The sequence below is a fragment of the Oncorhynchus tshawytscha genome, linkage group LG13 (genome assembly GCF_018296145.1).
Source record: "Oncorhynchus tshawytscha isolate Ot180627B linkage group LG13, Otsh_v2.0, whole genome shotgun sequence".
Taxonomy (NCBI): Eukaryota; Metazoa; Chordata; class Actinopteri; order Salmoniformes; family Salmonidae; genus Oncorhynchus; species Oncorhynchus tshawytscha.
Genome location: NC_056441.1, coordinates 22,899,633 through 22,914,668, shown reverse-complemented (window position 1 = coordinate 22,914,668; position 15,036 = coordinate 22,899,633). Strand labels below are relative to the sequence as shown.

The 15,036-nt window shown below is 41.3% G+C and overlaps 1 long non-coding RNA gene across 1 annotated transcript; it reads right to left on the bottom strand.

The window, feature by feature from the left end:
* Window positions 1-296: 296 nt before the first annotated feature.
* On the bottom strand, window positions 297-9,127 carry LOC121838995. The gene is made up of 4 exons (XR_006078522.1): window positions 8,943-9,127; window positions 8,753-8,788; window positions 8,470-8,617; window positions 297-828 (listed from the first exon to the last, which is right to left on the bottom strand). It is a non-coding gene; the product is annotated as an uncharacterized LOC121838995 (long non-coding RNA).
* Window positions 9,128-15,036: the final 5,909 nt, after the last annotated feature.

Genomic DNA, 15,036 nt, shown 5'->3' with positions numbered 1-15,036 from the left:
TTCCCCGATCCAGGCTCTGTTCCCTCTACTATCCTCATGTTGAGGCACACAGACACACCCAGCTCTACTAGCCTCATGTTGAGGAACCCAGACACACCCAGCTCAATGTCACTTCATATCCGTATCATCACATCTAAACACACACACACTCCTTTTTAACTCACTCTCTCTCCCTCTTTATTTCACTCTCTCACACACACACACACACACACACACACACACACACACACACACACACACTCACATAAACCTATTATTTTGCATGATCTTTATTTTCATAAACAACACAACAACAGAACAGATCCCAGATCCCTCCCTCCTGAACGCAGCTCAAGCCAAACCAGTTCAACAACACAAATTAACAAACATGTTTTAACAAGATTGAAAATCATTACACATTCACATAACTACAACCTTCTAAGACAATACTATTTGCCAACTGTAAATTCAGGAGGCATTTAGGCCAACTGACAGGAAAAAGGGAATACACACACACACACACACACACACACACACACACACATGGGCACACACACACATGGGCACACACACACATGGGCACACGCACACATGGGCACACACACACACACACACACACAAACAGGAGTTACACAACATAATGGACGGTCAGTCAAACAAACAAAATGACCGACAGGTGCACATCTGGGACACACAAAAAAGTATAACACACGCACTGGAGTATGGTAGATTGACGTCATGCAAAGCATTGTGACAGCATGGTGAGTCACAGCTCCCACTCATCCCTCCCTCCTTCATCTTTCACTGTCCTCCTCTTCTCTCTCTCCTCTCCTCTAGGCTGGCTGCTCTCTGTGGAGGGGAGAGAGAGAGAAAGAGAGACAGAGATTATTGTTCAGCCTATTATATTACTTCAGCTCTCTAGATGTCACTGTGATGCAAACACACACACACACTCTCTCTCTCTCTCTCTCTCTCTCTCTCAATTTTTTAATTTCAATTTAAGGGCTTTATTGGTATGGGAAACATATGTTAACATTGCCAAAGCAAGTGAATGAGATAATAAACAAAAGTGAAATGAACAATACAAATTAACAGTAAACATTACACTCCAAAAGAATAAAGACATTTCAAATGTTATGTTATGTGCAAATAGTTCAAGTAAAAAAGGTAAAATAAATAAACATAAATATGGGTTGTATTTACAATGGTGTTGTTCTTCACTGGTTGCCATTTCAAATCAAATCAAATTTTATTTGTCACATACACATAGGTAAGCAGATGTTAATGCGAGTGTAGCGAAATGCTTATGCTTCTAGTTCCGACCATGCAGTAATATCTAACAAGTAATCTAGCAATTTCACAACAACTACTGTCACGCCCTGGTCTTAGTATTTTGTGTTTATATATTTATTTGGTCAGGCCAGGGTGTGACATGGGTTTATTTTGTGTTGTGTTTTGGTACTGGGGTTTTAGTAGGTATTGGGATTGTGGCTGAGTAGGGGTGTCTAGCATAGTCTATGGCTGCCTGAGGCGATTCTCAATCAGAGTCAGGTGATTCTAGTTGTCTCTGATTGGGAACCATATTTAGGTAGCCTGGGTTTCACTGTGTGTTTTGTGGGTGATTGTTCATGTCTCTGTGTGTGTTAGCACAAGACAGACTGTATAGGTTTTCACGTTTCTTGTTTTGTATATTTAGTTATTTCATGTTTGTTCATTTTTCATTAAAGAACATGAGTAACCACCACGCTGCATTTTGGTCCACTTCTCTTTCAACGGAGGAAAGCCGTAACAACTATCTTATACACACAAGTGTAAAGGAATGAATAAAAATATGTAAATAAAAATATATGGATGAGCGATGGCTGAACGGCATAGGCAAGATGCAGTAAATGGTATAGAGTACAGTATATACAGTGGGGCAAAAAAGTAGTTAGTCAGCCACCAATTGTGCAAGTTCTCCCACTTAAAAAGATGAGAGAGGCCTGTAATTTTCATCATAGGTACACTTCAACTATGACAGACAAAATGAGAAAAAAAATCCAGAAAATCACATTGTAGGATTTTTTATAAATTTATTTGCAAATTATGGTGGAAAATAAGTATTCATCAATGTTATTGTCCGACGCTATGCGGAACATATCCCAGTCCACGTGATCAAAGCAATCTTGAAGCGTGGAATCCGATTGGTAGGACCAGCGTTGAACAGACCTGAGCACAGGCATTTCCTGTTTTAGTTTCTGTCTATAGGCTGGGAGCAACAAAATGGAGTCGTGGTCAGATTTTCTGAAAGGAGGGCGAGGGAGGACTTTGTATGCGTCGCGGAAGTTAGAATAACAAGGACCCAGGGTTTTGCCAGCCCGGGTCGCGCATTTGATATGCTGATAAAATTTAGGGAGCCTTTCCCTGTGGCAACAGGTCACAAATATTGCTGCTGTGATGGCACACTGTGGTATTTCACCCAGTAGATATGGGTGTTTTCAAATTCTTTGTGGATTCTTTGTGGATCTCTGAGGGAAAAATGTTCACAGACATTTTCACGCCAGAACTTTAACATGTTCTAAAGCGAATACTGGAACAATATTTCTACATAGAACCTGTGGAATGGACAGAGGCGATCCAAAGACCACTAACGTCATTTGGTTGTTATTTTGCGATGTCATTAAAAATGTCATAAAGGAAATATTGTAACTTGAAAAGTAGACACTATATGTGTGATGTTTCCATCCTCTACGTTGTGTATGAAATAGGAAACATAAAGTATTTTTGTTTAGAGAGGGATGTGATCTTAGAAAATATAAGAGGAAATTGTTTCTATAACTTTGTACAAGTAATTAATCACGGCCCCCTTTGAGTGAGGTCAGAGAAAGTGTCAGCCACACGAACCACCCCTTTTGAATAAACTGTATAAAATGATGGGTTAAGAATTAACGTATCAGACCAGAAAGACATTGCTCTGCAGCTTACGTCCAAAGTGGTTCGAACTCTGAAATCTCAACACGAGGTAGAGACGATGAAGTCACCTCCCAGACAATCACTGGTATGGCTGATTAGCTGTCCTAAGTAAAATATGTTGAAAAGCTTATTTAAGTGGGACCATTCTTACTACTCTCATCACCCCACTGAGAGCCATCGACACGTCTGGCTAGCCTATCTACAAAGAATCATCTTCCAAAGCAAGTGGAAGTAGAGTGAGCTCTGTAGCTCTGTTCAGGACTACATGATGGGTCGCCAGATACCGGACCACAGCAGAGGAGAACAACAGTAGAAGAGATGGGTGGGGACACCCTTTGGACAATCAGAGCTTTACAAGCGTGCCACAAAAGGTCCAACATCTTTTCCAAGAAGGCCTGGTTCCATCAGAAATACACAGTGAAACAAAGCATTTACATGTAAATACATTCATGATTTCTTACTCCAAACAGGTGGTGGTTTGTGTGCAAAGTATATGATTACTAATGTTCCAAAATTAAGTGTCTTTATCTCTCGCTCTCTCCATGTCTTTTGTAAGAAGCCAGCATATTGTGTCAGTTCCCTAGGGATTTGTTTCTAATGTATTAAGTGTGTATGTTTATATTTTAGTTAGCTACTAAATAAATAATTAAACCAATTTGTGTAGTATTGAATCATAAGTAAGGCCGGGTATTTGCAGATGCAAGGAGGATACAAAATTCTGATTAATAAGTTGACTGTTTATGGATGTGATAGGTAAAGACCTTAAAAGTTTAATTTGGGAGATGGTAACTCTTTAAAGAACCGCTCTCGTGGTGCCCCAAATCTTAATGAGTTAATAGTTACATGATTAATTTAATCGGGTAAAGATTAAACACAGTTAGTTGATTAGATAAATAACAGTCATCAGATTAATGAAAGTAAAGTCATGACAGTGGCCTTTCTCAATAGCAAGGCTTTGCTCACTGAATCTATACATAGTCAAAGCTTTCCTTAAGTTTGGGTCAGTCACAGTGGTCAGGTATTTTGCCACTGTGTACTCTCTGTTTAGGGCCAAATAGCATTCTAGTTTGCTGTGTTTTTTTGTTAATTCTTTCCAATGTGTCAAGTAATTATCTTTTTGTTTTCTCATTATTTTGTTGGGTCTAATTGTGCTGCTTTCCTGGTGCTCTGTGGGGTCTGTTTGTGAACAGAGCCCCAGGACCAGCGTGCTTAGGGGACTCTTCTCCAGGTTTATCTCTCTGTAGGTGATGGCTTTGTTATGGAAGGTTTGGGAATCGCTTCCTTTTAGGTGGTTGTAGAATTTAACGGCCCTTTTCTGGATTTTGATCATTAGCGGGTATCGGCCTAATTCTGCTCTGCATGCATTATTTGGTGTTTTACGTTGTACACAGATTATATTTTTGCAGAATTCTGCATCCAGAGACTCAATTTGGTGTTTGCCCCATTTGGTGAATTCCTGATTGGTGAGCGGACTCCAGACCTCACAACCATGAAGGGCAATGGGTTCTATAACTGATTAAAGTATTTTTTAGCCAGATCATAATTGGTATGTCGAATTTTATATGTCAGGTGTGCTCCCTCTCCAGCCTCTAGGTCACCAGGCTGCTCGTTATGGTGCACACTTGTCACCATTGTTACGCGCACCTGGACTCCATCACTTCCCTGATTACCTTCCCTATATATGTCACTCCCTTTGGTTCCTTCCCTATATATGTCACTCCCTTTGGTTCCTTCCCCAGGCATTATTGTTTCTGTTTCTGTGCGTTGTTCGTGTTTCTTATTTTGTATTATGTTGTGTTTATTTATTAAAACACTCACTCCCTGAACTTGCTTCCCGACTCTCAGCGAACAACGTTACAAAATAACGTCTCATCTAAGGGAAGCATCAGGGAGTGTTTTTTTTGGTTTGTTTCAGCGGGAATGAAGTCTGGTCCGGGAACCGCTACAGGCTCTCATGCCTCAGACAGATCGCCAGGCTCCCCTGCTTCCACCGGCTCATCAGGCTCTCATGCTTCAGCCGGTTCGCCATGCTCCCCTGCCTCAGCCGGTCTGTCAGGTTCCCTCGCATCAGCAGTGGTGACCAGTCCGCTCCTGATCCTCAGGATAATCCCTTTGGTTGGCGTCCTGTGGCTGGAGCCGAACGCACCGGGGAGGGGGTACCATCACGTATGCTCTCTCTCCAGGGCTCTAGGTCGCCATTCTCCCGCATCTCAGCCGGACTGACAGGTTTCCCACGCCTCAGCAGAGGTGACGGGTCCGCTTCTGATCCCCGGGATCGTCATGTCTGTGCGTTGTTCGTGTTTCTTATTTTGTATTATGTTGTGTTTATTAAAACACTCACTCCCTGAACTTGCTTCTCAACTCTCAGCGCACAGTGTTACATTATGTTCCTTTTGATGGCATAGAAGACCCTTCTTGCCTTGTCTCTCAGCTCATTCACAGCTTTGTGGAATTTACCTGTGGCGCTGATGTTAAGGCAGAGGTATGTATAGTTTTTTGTGTGCTCTAGGGCAATAGTGTCTAGATGGAATTTATATTTGTGGTCCTGGCAACTGGACCTTTTTTGGGACACCATTATTTTTGTCTTACTGAGATTTACTGTCAGGGCCCAGGTTTGACAGAATTTGTGCAGAAGCATCTAGGTGCTGCTCTAGGCTCTCCTTGGTTGGGTACAGAAGCACCCGATCATCAGCAAACAGTAGACAGTTGTTTGAGGATAGCAGGCATTTGTTTAAGGATAGCCCCCCCCCCCCTCCAAGAGGAGAGGGGGGGGTTTGGCCTGTTTTATTACTTAAATACCTTGCAGACACTTTCCCACTTTCCCAAAATTTCAACATCAAACAATGGACACTGGGACAATATATTTCAACATCTGAATGATGAGAGATGGAATATGGAAAATGAATGTATATTTTGTGATGTAATTGAAATAATCAGCAAGACCTTATAACAGAAATATTGTAACTTTAAGAGCTTTCACACTGTATATGTCAGATTTACATGTTGTACAAATTATATGATTAAATATGAAACTATTTTTGAAAAGATAGAAATGTGATTTTAGCCTTCTAAATGAGATAATGACTTTTCATATAAACATAGGCCCAGTCAGTAACCACGCCCACGTGAGCACAGACATTGCGTCGGCATGTTGGAATGCCCCTAAGATCAGAGTGCTTAAAAGGACTTGCTAACGAAATGTATATTAGACCAAAACATGCCGGGTTGCTGTGGTCCTAGCTGTACCCTGAATAATCAACCATTGAGACCAGAGAATGTGAGGCTATGGTCCACACGTTGAAATGTTTAGAGCTTTGTAAACTAGACTGAAACATGCACCGTCTGCAGCCGTGCGTGTAAAGTAGTCTAGGACATTTTGACCAAAGACGAGAGAAGAAGGGGCGGCAGGTAGCCTAGTGGTTAGAGTGTTGGGTCAGTAACCAGCAGGTAGCCTAGTGGTTAGAGCGTTGGGACAGTAACCAGCAGGTAGCCTAGCGGTTAGAGCGTTGGGACAGTAACAGAAAGGTTGCTCGATTGAATCCCCGAGCTGACAAGGTAAAAACCTGTCGTTCTGCCCCTGAAGGCAGTTAACCCACTGTTCCCTGGTAGACCGTCATTGTAATTAAGAATTTGCTCTAAACAGACTTGCCTTGTTAAATAAATAGATCGCTCAGAACACTGTGTGTGGTACATCTGAAGAACCTATTCTAATGAACACTCCAGAAGAAAAGAAGTCTACAACTAAGAAGGACATTGTAACCTATGGTGGAAAACCAGAGACTTACATCAAACCACTTCCCATAGATGGATCGAGTGGTGACGACAGAGAAAGACATCTACACGTAAATATATATTGCATTTCTGTGGTTGTTAGTGTGCTGATATTCTGTATTCTGGTTACAGTGAGCACAGTTTCCATATGTATGATAAGTTGACTCTTTGTCCCTCCCTTTCCATTGCGTAACCAAACGGTCATGCTTTTGTTAGTCAACTAGGGACCTGTTTTCATTGTATGTGTGTTTACGTATTTGGTGTGATGATTTAGTTGATAAATAATTAAGCCAATTTGTGTATCGCTGATTCATCACTTAGGTTAGAGTTCGTGCAGATATCCAAGGTTTATGCGACATTCAGAATGTGACTGATGAGGTAATAATTATTATTTGTCTATAATTGATGTAAGAGATATTTAGATCACTTTTAGAGTTTAATTCAGGAGATAGTAACTCGGTAAACAACTGTTCCCGTGGTGCTCCAAATTCCGAATGAGTTAATTGTTACATGATTAATTTAATTGAGTAATAAGTAAACGTAGTAGGTAAATATTCAGTAAATAGCAGTCATCACATTAATGATAGTCACATCACCTTTTTTTCCAAACACCACTTTCCATCAATTTGTATAGCAGACCCTCGTGCCAAATTTTGTCCAAAGTTTTTTTGAAATCAACAAAGCATGAGAAGACTTTGTCTTTGTTTTGTTTTGTTTGTTTGTCAATTAGGGTGTGCATGGTGAATACGTGGTCTGTCATATGGTAATTTGGTAAAAAGCCAATTTGACATTTGCTCAGTGCATTGTTTTCACTGAGGAAATGTACGAGTCTGCTGTTATTGATAATGCAGATGATTTTCCCAAGGTTGCCGTTGACGGATATCCCATGGTAGTTATTGGGGTCAAATTTGTCTCCACTTTTGTGGATTGGGGTGATCAGTCCTTGGTTCCAAATACTGGGGAAGATGCCAGAGCTAAGGATGATGTTAAAGAGTTTAAGTATAGCCAATTGAAATTTGTGGTCTGTATATTTTATCATTTCATTGAGGATACCATCAACACCACAGGCCTTTTTGGGTTGGAGGGTTTGTATCTGTAGTTCATTCAAAGTAATTGGAGAATCCAGTGGGTTCTGGTAGTCTTTAATAGTTGATTCTATGATTTGTATTTGATCATGTATATTTTTTTGCTGTTTGTTCTTTCTTATAGAGCCAAAAAGATTGGAGAAGTAGTTTATCAATACATCTCAGTTTTGGATAGATAACGCTTCATGTTGTTGTTTGTTTAGTATTTTCCAATTTTCCCAGAAGTGGTTAGATTCTATGGGTTCTTCAATTACATTGAGCTCTTTTCTGATGCTGTTCCTTCTTTTTCCGTAGTGTATTTCTGTATTGTTTTAGTGATTAACCATAGTGAAGGTGTAGGCTCAGGTTTTCTGGGTCTCTGTTTTTGGTTGGATAGTTTTCTCAATTTCTTTCTTAGGTTTTTGCATTCTTCATCAAACCATTTGTCATTGTTGTTAATTTTCTTCAGGTTTTCTGTTTGACATTTTTAGATTTGATAGTGAAGCTGAGGTCAAATGTACTGTTTAGGTTTTCTACTGTCAAGTTTACACCTTCAGTATTACAATGGAAAGTTTTGTCCAGGAAGTTGTCTAAAAGGGATTGAATTTGCCTAATTGTCTCTTGCTCTCTCTCTCTCTCTCACACACACACACACACACACACACACACACACACACACACACACACACACACACACACTCACATGGGGTCGTAGGTGGTATCTTTCTTGAGGAAGCGCATGGCGAAGAATCCCCCAGCCTGTACACACAGCACCAGGATGATGCCTCCTATGAAACTGGACATGTCAAAGCTGGCCTGGGAGAACTCTGATGGCTCTGGAGGAGACTCATCTGACAGGCGGAGATATATGGGGAGGGGGGGGAGAAGGAGAGATATGGGAAGAGAGAGAGGGGGAGAGGGATGAGTAATAATAGAGAGATCAATAAGGGATGGATAAAGTGGTGGAATGTTGAGTTTAATCTCACCTGAGTCCCCTTCACCTTCTTCCGCTATCTCTATGACTAAAAACACATAAGGAAATGTAATCAATGTTATTGTTATTTAGCGAATAGTTTTTACTCACATTGTCTATTTTGTGTGTGTGTGTGTGTTTTGTGTGTGTGTGTGTGTGTGTGCGTGTGTGTGTGCGTGCGTGTGTGCGTGTGTGTTACTCACCTGTGCACATGGCTGGGTCGTTTGTCACATTACAGTTCTGAGAATCACCCTGATCGGATACACACCCAGTATCATTACCTACGAGAGAGAGGAGGGATGGTGTGTGTGTGTAGGTCAGATCCTGACACACTGAATAATTTAATCATCTGGTAAAGACCTGGAGGGTTGTCTTACCTGTGTGTGTGTGTGTGTGGTGTGTGTGTGTGTGTGTGTGTGTGTGTGTGTGTGTGTGTGTGTGTGTGTGTGTGTGTGTGTGTGTGTGTGTGTGTGTGTGTGTGTGTGTGTGTGTGTGTGTGTCTCACTGTTCCCGCAGACCCTCCAGACACAGCCAGTCAGATTTAAGGTGGAGTCTCCGACACACAGGTCACATGACTCAGCCTGGGAGCAGTCTATTGGAGGCAACAGTTGTCAATCAATCAACCAGTGCAGAATAACACACATAAACACACTCAGGGCAGACCTCTGCTTTCCTCATAACAGGAATCAATGAATCATTCAAGATAAATTGAACTTTAGTCACAAAATATTTTGCCGCAAATTGTTTTTTCTCATCCAACAAATACAACCAATAGTAGATGGGGAGGGGAACACAGAAAAAGACTAAATGAGCTAAAACCTAGGATTCACTTAAATCCTAGGCATTGAGCTACACTCATTGAGCTAAACCCTAGGCATCAAGCTAAACCCTAGGAATTGAGCTAAACCCTAGGCTTTGAGATCAACCCTGGGCATTGGGCTAAACCTCGAGGCATTGGGCTAAACCCAAGTCATTGAGCTAAACCCTAGGCATTGAGCTAAACCCTCGGCATTGAGCTAAACCCTAGGGATTGAGCAAAACCCTAGGCACTGAGCTAAACCCTAGGAATTGAGATATACCCTAGGCATTGAGCTAAACTCGTTGAGCTAAACCCCAGGTATTGGGCTAAACCCAATATATTGAGCTAAACCCTAGGCATTGAGCAAAACTCTAGACATTGAGCTAAACCCTAAGGGTTGAGTTAAAACCTAGGTGTTGAGCTAAACACTAGGTATTGAGCTAAACACTAGGCATTGAGCTAAACTCATTGAGATAAACCCTAGGCAATGAGATAAACTCTTGGCATTGAGCTAAACCCTAGGATTTGAGCTAATCCCTAATCTTTGATCTAAACCTTAGGCATTGAGCTAAACCCTAGACATTGAGCTAAACCCCAGGAGTTGAGATAAACCCAAGGCATTGAGCTAAACCCAAGGCATTGAGCTAAACCCAAGACATTGAGCTAAACCCAAGACATTGAGCTAAACCCTAGACATTGAGCTAAACCCTAGGCATTGAGCTAAACCCTGGGCATTGGGCTAAGCCCTAGGCTTTGAGCTAAACCCTAGGCATTGAGCTAAACCCTAGGCATTGAGCTAAACCCATGGCATTGAGCTAAACCCAAAGCATTGAAATAAACCCTAGTGATTGAGCTAAACACTAGGCATTGAGCTAAACCCTAGTGTCTGAGCAAAACCCTAGGAATTGAGCTGTACCCTAGGCATTGAGCTATACCCTAGGAATTGAGCTAAACTCATTGAGCTACACTTATTGAGCTAAACCCTAGGTATTGGGTTACACACTATATATTGAGCTAAACCCTAGGGATTAAAAAAGCCAATTTGACATTTGCTCAGTGCATTGTTTTCACTGAGGAAATGTACGAGTCTGCTGTTATTGATAATGCAGATGATTTTCCCAAGGTTGCCGTTGACGGATATCCCATGGTGGTTATTGGGGTCAAATTTGTCTCCACTTTTGTGGATTGGGGTGATCAGTCCTTGGTTCCAAATACTGGGGAAGATGCCAGAGCTAAGGATGATGTTAAAGAGTTTAAGTATAGCCAATTGAAATTTGTGGTCTGTATATTTTATCATTTCATTGAGGATACCATCAACACCACAGGCCTTTTTGGGTTGGAGGGTTTGTATCTGTAGTTCATTCAAAGTAATTGGAGAATCCAGTGGGTTCTGGTAGTCTTTAATAGTTGATTCTATGATTTGTATTTGATCATGTATATTTTTTTACTGTTTGTTCTTTCTTATAGAGCCAAAAAGATTGGAGAAGTAGTTTATCAATACATATATTGAGCTAAACCCTAGGGATTAAGCTAAAAACCGAGGTGTTGAGCTAAACCCAAGGTATTAAGCTAAGCTAAACTCGTTCAGCTAAACCCTTGGCATTGAGCTAAATCCCAGGAATTGAGCTAATCCCTAATCATTGAGCTAAACCCTAGGCATTGAGCGAAACCTTAGGCATTGAGCTAAACCCTAGACATTGAGCTAAACCCCAGGAGTTGAGCTAAACCCTAGGCATTGAGCTAAACCCTAGGTATTGAGCTAAACCCTAGCCATTGAGCTAAAACCTACGGATTGAGCTAAAACCTAGGTGTTGAGCTAAACCCAGGGCATTAGCTAGACATTAATCAATGAGATAAACCTGTAGGCTTTGAGCTAAACGTATTGATCTAAACCCAAGTCATTAAGCTAACCCCTAGATATTGAGCTAAACCCTGGGCATTGTGCTCAACCCTAGGCATTGAGCTAAACCCTAGGCATTGAGCTAAACTAATTGAGCTAAACCCTAGGCATTGAGCTTAACTCATTGAGCTAAACCCTAGGCAATGAGCTAAACCCAAGGCAATGAGCTAAACCCAAGGCATTTAGCTCAACCCTAGGAATTGAGCTAATCCCTAGGCATTGATCTAAAACCCAGGCATTGAGCTATACCTTAGGCATTGAGCTACACCCTAGACATTGAGCTATACCCTAGGCATTCACCTAAAACCTAGGCATTGAGCTATATCTTAGGCATTGAGCTATACCCTAGGCATTAAGCTACTCTCATTTAGCTAAACCCTGGGCAATGAAATAAAGGCATTTAGCTAAACCCTAGGGATTGAGACAAACCCTAGGCATTGAGCTAAACCCTAGGCATTGAGCTAAACCCTCGGCATTGAGCTAAACCCTAGGGATTGAGCAAAACCCTAGGCACTGAGCTAAACCCTAGGAATTGAGATATACCCTAGGCATTGAGCTAAACTCGTTGAGCTAAACCCCAGGTATTGGGCTAAACCCAATATATTGAGCTAAACCCTAGGCATTGAGCAAAACTCTAGACATTGAGCTAAACCCTAAGGGTTGAGTTAAAACCTAGGTGTTGAGCTAAACACTAGGTATTGAGCTAAACACTAGGCATTGAGCTAAACTCATTGAGATAAACCCTAGGCAATGAGATAAACTCTTGGCATTGAGCTAAACCCTAGGATTTGAGCTAATCCCTAATCTTTGACCTAAACCTTAGGCATTGAGCTAAACCCTAGACATTGAGCTAAACCCCAGGAGTTGAGATAAACCCAAGGCATTGAGCTAAACCCAAGACATTGAGCTAAACCCAAGACATTGAGCTAAACCCTAGGCATTGAGCTAAACCCTAGGCATCGAGCTAAACCCTGGGCATTGGGCTAAGCCCTAGGCTTTGAGCTAAACCCTAGGCATTGAGCTAAACCCTAGGCATTGAGCTAAACCCATGGCATTGAGCTAAACCCAAAGCATTGAAATAAACCCTAGTGATTGAGCTAAACACTAGGCATTGAGCTAAACCCTAGTGTCTGAGCAAAACCCTAGGAATTGAGCTGTACCCTAGGCATTGAGCTATACCCTAGGAATTGAGCTAAACTCATTGAGCTAAACTTATTGAGCTAAACCCTAGGTATTGGGTTACACACTATATATTGAGCTAAACCCTAGGGATTAAAAAAGCCAATTTGACATTTGCTCAGTGCATTGTTTTCACTGAGGAAATGTACGAGTCTGCTGTTATTGATAATGCAGATGATTTTCCCAAGGTTGCCGTTGACGGATATCCCATGGTGGTTATTGGGGTCAAATTTGTCTCCACTTTTGTGGATTGGGGTGATCAGTCCTTGGTTCCAAATACTGGGGAAGATGCCAGAGCTAAGGATGATGTTAAAGAGTTTAAGTATAGCCAATTGAAATTTGTGGTCTGTATATTTTATCATTTCATTGAGGATACCATCAACACCACAGGCCTTTTTGGGTTGGAGGGTTTGTATCTGTAGTTCATTCAAAGTAATTGGAGAATCCAGTGGGTTCTGGTAGTCTTTAATAGTTGATTCTATGATTTGTATTTGATCATGTATATTTTTTTACTGTTTGTTCTTTCTTATAGAGCCAAAAAGATTGGAGAAGTAGTTTATCAATACATATATTGAGCTAAACCCTAGGGATTAAGCTAAAAACCGAGGTGTTGAGCTAAACCCAAGGTATTAAGCTAAGCTAAACTCGTTCAGCTAAACCCTTGGCATTGAGCTAAATCCCAGGAATTGAGCTAATCCCTAATCATTGAGCTAAACCCTAGGCATTGAGCGAAACCTTAGGCATTGAGCTAAACCCTAGACATTGAGCTAAACCCCAGGAGTTGAGCTAAACCCTAGGCATTGAGCTAAACCCTAGGTATTGAGCTAAACCCTAGCCATTGAGCTAAAACCTACGCATTGAGCTAAAACCTAGGTGTTGAGCTAAACCCAGGGCATTAGCTAGACATTAATCAATGAGATAAACCTGTAGGCTTTGAGCTAAACCCTAGGCATTGGGCTAACCCTATGCATTGAGCTAAACCCAGGGAATTGAGCTAAACTCATTGAGCTAAACTCTAGATATTGAGCTAAAACCTAGGTATTGAGCTAAACCCTAGGCATTGAGCTAAACCCAAGGCATTGAGCTAAACTCATTCAGCTAAATTCTAGATATTGAGCTAAATCCTAGGTATTTAGCTAAACTCTAGGCATTGAGCTCAACCCTAGGCATTGAGAAAAACTTATTGAGCTAAACCTTACCTATTGAGCTAAACCCTAGATACTGAAATGAAACCTATGCATTGAGCTATACCCTAGGTATTGAGATAAATTCATTAAGCTAAACCCTATGCATTGAGCAAAACCCCAAGTATCAACATAAACCCTAGGAATTGAGCTAAACCCTAGGCATTGATCTAAACACTAGGCATTAGGCTAAAATCAATGAGCTAAACCCTAGCTATTGAGCTAAACCCTAGGCATTGAGCTAAACCGTAGGCATTGAGCAATAGCCTAGGCATTGAGCTTAAGCCTAGGCATTGACCTAAACCCTAAGAATTGAGCTAAAATCATTAGGCTAAAATCATTGAGCTAAACCCTAGATATTGAGCTGAACCCTATGCATTGAGCTATACCCTAGGTATTGAGCTAAATTCATTAAGCTAAACCCTATGCATTGAGCAAAACCCCATGCATGAGCAAAACCCCAAGTATCAACATAAACCCTAGGAATTGAGCTAAACCCTAGGCATTGATCTAAACCCTAGGCATTAGGCTAAAATCATTGAGCTAAACCCTAGCTATTGAGCTAAACCCTAGGCCTTGAGAAATAGCCTAGGCATTGAGCTTAAGCCTAGGCATTAACCTAAATCCTAGGAATTTAGCTAAAATCATTAGGCTAAAATTATTGAGCTAAACCCTAGATAGTGAGCTGAACCCTAGACATTGAGCTAAATCCTAGGCAGCGAGCTAAACCCTAGGGATTTAGCTCAACTCTGGTCATTGAGCTTATCCTAGGTATTTGGCTAAAACCTAAGTGTTGAAAAAAATCCCTAGTTATTGAACAAAAGCCTAGGAACTGAGCTAAACTCGTTGATCTAAACCAAAGTCATTGAGCTAACCCCTAGATTTTGAGCTAAACCCTAGATATTGAGATAAACCCTAGGCATTGAGCTAAACTAATTGAGCAAAACCTTAGGCATTGAGCTTAAGCCTAGGCATTGAACTAAACCATAGGCATTGCGCTAAACCCTAAACCCTAAGGCATTGAGGTTAAGCATTGAGCTAAACCCTAGGTATTGAGCTAACCCTGGGCGTTTAGCTAAACCATAGGTATTGAGCTAAACCCTAGATATTGAGCTAACCCTAGGAATTGAGCTAAACGTATTGATCTAAACCCAAGTCATTAAGCTAACCCCTAGATATTGAGCTAAACCCTGGGCATTGTGCTCAACCCTAGGCATTGAGCTAAACCCTAGGCA